Genomic DNA, 6,035 nt, shown 5'->3' on the forward strand with positions numbered 1-6,035 from the left:
TAAGGAATCCGGAGTTCTCTTAGTACCTACTTATCTTCGGAACCATAGTAAGTATACCTTGGTACAAAATCTTGCGTTTTGCTAAGGACACTTCTCATAAAACCAAAATCACCATAATAATAATATTTTTACATTACTTATAGGAATTTTGAGGAGTTCCCTCGATTACTCATGGATCCCATCATCAGATCACCACTTTTGTGAAAATAGGACCGAATTCGAGTAAAACCTAATACTACAAAACTAAAATTTTGAAAATCGGTTCACTCCGGATAACACAATCAAACCTATAGGAACTCTTGAAAACAGAAAATTACTTTTGTAATGTTTTTTTACCTAAACCCATCTGCATTTTTAATGTTAAATTAGCAGCAATAATAATACTTGTTATGATATTTAGGATTTTTTGCAATTATTTTGGACATAATATGTAGTATTTAAAATTCAAGGTTGTCTCTAACTATGTCGAGCAATTGAAATTAATCAAAATTAATTACTAAACTACTAACATAAGTTAAGGAAAAATTGTTACTAATCTATTAATAATTCATAGGGGCTGTACTGTATTTGCCTGAAATAAAGGATCATTATTAATATTCTTTAGATTTTTCTGTTCTCCTTTATGGGGTTACTTCTAAAGTTACGGGCTTGTGGCCAAACAACTTTAGGTAAGCTATGATGTTAATTCATGGACAAAAACTTTCTAACAATTCTGCATGTGTTTAGAATTACAGAATTTTGCATGGTGATGTAAGAAAGTGGGTGTATGCCAAGGACTTTCATGATATTGTGAAGTGTCTTCGGGATGACGCCATTATTTGTGATGATGGTAGTACAGTTTTTACGGGTTTTTTTAAATGAAATAAGAGGGCAAACGAGCAAACGGATCACCTGACGGAAAGCAACTTCCATCGCCCATGAACAATCGCAGCATCAGAAGAGCTGCAGGTGCATTGCCGGCCTTTTAAGAGGGAATAGGGTAATAGGGGAGGGTAGGGATGGGAAGGGAATAGCGGAGGGAAGGGATGGGAATAGGGAAGGGGATTGGGATTTTTCTTTATTTCTTGTATGAGCTCTTTGATATTTTGATTTTTTTTTATAATATTTTGTTATAATAATTATTAAGTCCAAATGATAATGAGTTGGCGATGTTTGTTTTTTTTATGAAATATGGGGACAAACGAGCAAATGGGTCATCTGAATGAAAGCAACTTCCGTCGCCCATGGACACTCGCAGCATCAGAAGAGCTGCAGGTGCATTGCCGGCCTTTTAAGAGGGAATAGGGTTATAGCCTATAGGGGAGGGTGGGGATGGGAAGGGCATAGGGGTGGGTAGATAAGGGAATAGGGTAGGGTATTGGGCCTCCGGTAAACTAATTCACTCGGCGAAACACAGCGCAAGCGCTGTTTCACGCCGGTTTTCTGTGAGAACGTGGTAATCTCCGGTCGAGCCGGCCCATTCGTGCCGAAGCATGGCTCTCCCACATCGTATTCATTTTCCATTGCGATTTCAGTTTTATAGTGAGATATGTGTGTCAAGTGTGGGTTTTTGTTTCACATTCGATCGTGAACGCGTTCGGGCCCCGAAGACAATCAAACGGTTTGACTCAAACACGTAAGTTTTAGTTTGACTCAAACCGATTTGATACAAAGCTAGTTTGAACGGTTTGTCAAACATTTACGTGCTTGAAGCATGTTTGATGAAATTTCATATTTTCGTCGTGTTTGATGCGCCGTTTGATCGTATTCCGACGCGTTTGAAGGTTTGAACAAACCCGGCTTAGTTTATTGCTGGATTATGAAGAAGAAAAAGAGAAAGAAACTGTAGTTTCTAGCACTTTCTGTTTGAAGAATTGCTCGTGTATATATATATATGTTATATATATATTATATATATATATATATATATATATATATATATATATATATATATATATATATATATATATATATATATATATATATATATATATATATATATATATATATATATATATATATATATATATATATATATATATATATATATATATATATATATATATATATATATATATATATATATATATATATATATATATATATATATATATATATATATATATATAAACACGAGCAATTCTTCTTTCAAGGTGTGTCGGGGGACCGCTAATGTAGATAGTTTAATGGACATGGCGATACAAAATGTAAAATACACTGTTGGCGGTCCCCCGACACACCGTGACAACAATTATGGACTAAAATATCACTTTACACTTAGGAATTATTTAAACTTAAAGTCAGTAAAATATATTATTTCATTACTTTTTAAAGTTGTTTGGCGGCGGTTGTTTTAAATTTCTTAATTTAATTTTATTTCATGCTTTTTAAGCTTGTGTTGGCTATAGTGCAGAATAATTCGTTTCTGTCGATAGAACAGGATCATACTTATTATTGGTAGCTCGGCACACTGTATTTTGGTTACTTTGTTTGTGTGTGTGGTTGTGAGGTCAGAGGTGTGAGTAGGTATTGCAACGTCTATAAGGTAAAGTGTAATATTTATTTTGTCATGAAGGAAACGGTTATGTCTGGTCTGTTGTGATGTACAGTCTTGTCAGTCAATATTGTCCGGCTCCAGTAAAGTTTTATTATTATTATGTTTGTGTAATGCATTCCTTGCTCACGGGCAATTGAATCCCGGACCTTTGGAAGGCATGCGTGGAGCCGAAGCCAACACGTGGCCCGTTACACAGTTTTAAGAGGAGTCCACACCGCCGTTTTCCATACAAACGTTGTCCCCTGTTTCCTCCCTGGATAATGCCGGTAGAGTTATGATTTTTTTCCTGAATATCTATGGCCACTATTAGCATGTCCCTATGTTTTCTATTTTTTCATAATTTTATTATTAGAAAAGAGAAGAACGTCCAAAAACCCAAAAAAATTGCCAGTTTTTTCTCTGTGTTCAAACACCCAGAAAACAAAACTGGCTAAAATATACAAAAAAAAAAACGAGTATGAAAACGAGCGTGCCACTTTTTTCCTACCTACTGTGACGTACCGAGGATAAGAAACGTGTCCATTATCTAGGCCAACGTTTCTATTTGAATTTCTACAGCTCAAATGAATACGGCACTTTTAGGCATTTAGGAATTTTAAAAATTCCTATTGACGTCCGATTCCGATAGCAAACTAAAGAACAGACTTTCGAAAGACGAGCATTGCTAGTCGTTTGGGAACGCTATATGGCACACGAAGTAACATGCGGTATCTATCTTAATCTATGTCTGTGATTATCATTAAAAGATGTTAATTTCAATATTTTGAATTTTTAAAGAAGTTTTTTAATGCTTTACATATAATAAGTAAATTATGTACTTACCTAATTTCGGCATTGTTTTCATGCTACCTATTATTTAAAAGTATTAATAGAGAACATACGAACCTTTTGAAACGCACACAGACCTGTACAGTTTACATCAGTGCTTAGTCCTCTTAAGCGTTCATAACAAGCAGTGTATATTATCGTACAACGATATATGTGGGATGTTTAATAATATGGCGCATGGAAGCCACAATATAATTTGTCGTGCCCTACTTATCAATTATTGGAGACGGGCTTGCATTTAATTAGTAACTTAATTATAGTCACATAATTAGGTACAGGAATCAGGATATAAGGAGTGTCAGCGAGAGTGATAGTGTATCGGTCTTAAATATCCTGAATATATAAGGAGGACTTGGTTAGATCTATTCCAATGCCATTGTAGTTATTTAGAAAATTAAACACATTTCGTTGTCACTTGCTTTATGCTATATTTCTTGATAGGTTAGGTTGTAGGCCTGGCATAGACTTGTATCTTCTTTAACATCTTACACACCCCACTCTAGCTTGCGTGACCCCTCTACACCGAGCATATATCTCACCATCTAAAGATATCGAGTGGTTGGGTCTCTCTGAAGATATTGGAAAGTGTTAGGTGTGCAAGCTAATAGATAGTTGGTTCATTGATAGACAGATCAGTCAATTAATTAACTGATTATCTTACAGTTTACTGTTACCTATTATGATGACTAGAGGAACCCTGGCTCGTCAGACTGAGGAGCAACTCCGTCTGACACTTCAGGAACTTAAGGAGTGTAAAAATCAAAATGAAATATTGCTTTCTGAACGCGAGGATCATGAGAAAGAAATGTTAAACATTATTAAAAGAAATAGCGACTTAAAAATTGAATTGAATAAGTTAAACATAAATTATGAGGAATTGTGTCAAAAGAATATTCAATTACAAGATATGGTGGACAGCTGCGACCAGTGTATGAGGAGGCCCTGAGCAACACTACCATGTGGAAGAGGAAACTCGAAGAAGCCCATACACAGATTAAGTCGCTTGAATCCGAAATTCATGAACACAAATCCACACAAACACAAAACTTGTTCCAAGAAATGTTTGGGAGGGATCCTAGTATTATAGAGAAAGATGTCACAAATAATAAGAATACTTTATTACCAATAATAGATTTAACAGGTGATGACAGCATACCTTCCTACACATTTCAAAGCAAAAATAAACTAAAAAAATATATAAAAATTAATAAATGCATTAAAAAAACCAGAAAATTATTAATAAATAATAAGAAAAATACTATTAAACTAACGAAAGTTGCTAAACACAAAATCTTAATAAGGAACAAATATTTAGCTAGTACCAAGGAATTGGAAAGTACGATATGTTCATATGAGGCAGAGGTATGCAGTCTCCAATCAGAAATTACATATTTACATGCCTCCCTCCAATCTGTTACTAAAAGATATGAACTGACACAACTGAAAATATCTAGTCATATATCAGCGTTAAACACTTTGCTTGAGGAGTCCCATTATAATGAAGAAAGACTTAAGTCTCTATTACTAAACTCATCATGCCAATGTAAAGTAAACTGTTCATCGGATATCATTAATCTTACTATGGATGTGGAGACTCATTCCAAACCCTCTAATATAGAAAACTTAGATGCATCATTGGCCTCAAGACCAGGCTCAATCAATATTTACAGCGATGAGCTGGGTCGTGGTGTCGGGATGCAACTGAGTAAGTTGTACGAAGGACAGTCAGTATGCAATACCTGTATGCCGGGTGCTACATTTGAACAAAATATATCAAATAAAGTTTTAAGCATTACTCACTGCCCGAATACTACATTAATAATATTGTCAGGGAGACGGGGAAATGTCAATAAAGATCAATTGGAAAAGTATTTAGAATCACTAAATTTACTTAAAAATGTAAGTACAGTTATCTTATTTACATTTCCCTATATAAAACGGTTGCCATGGGAAAACAAATTAAGATATAAGCTTAATAGCCAATTGTATTATTGTATTGTAAAGACTTGTGGAGCCTATCAATGAAAGTTATTAAATCTATAATCGATGTTATCGCGCCCTACTTAGCGACTATATTTAATGATTGTATAAAAAGTGGCGTATTTCCTGATCTAATGAAACACAGTAAAGTTTTACCTCTTTTTAAATCTGGTAGTAAGTTGGACCCGTCTAATTTCCGACCTATATCTATTTTACCGACATTGAGTAAAATTTATGAAAAGATAATACTGAATCAATTACTAACGCACTTTAATATAAATAATATTTTACATAACAAACAATTTGGATTTACAAAGGGACGGTCTACTACAGACGCAGGCGTTGAATTGATCAATAGTATTTTTAATGCCTGGGACACGTCGCAGGATGCTCTAGGAGTTTTTTGTGATCTCTCAAAGGCCTTTGATTGTGTGCAACACAAAACATTGGTCAGGAAACTCTGTTACTATGGCGTAAAAGGCACAGCACTCGCCCTCCTAAAATCGTACTTGTCAAATAGAACTCAGAGGGTTGAGATAAATGGTAAAAAATCTGCTGGTGCAAAAATTGAAATGGGGGTCCCACAGGTCTATATTAGGACCCTTCCTGTTTCTTATTTATATAAACGACTTGCCATTCTTAATTAAAGATAAACATGGGATAGTATTATTTGCTGATGATACATCTCTAC

The sequence above is a fragment of the Aricia agestis genome, chromosome 12, assembly GCF_905147365.1.
Source record: "Aricia agestis chromosome 12, ilAriAges1.1, whole genome shotgun sequence".
NCBI classification, from domain to species: domain Eukaryota; kingdom Metazoa; phylum Arthropoda; class Insecta; order Lepidoptera; family Lycaenidae; genus Aricia; species Aricia agestis.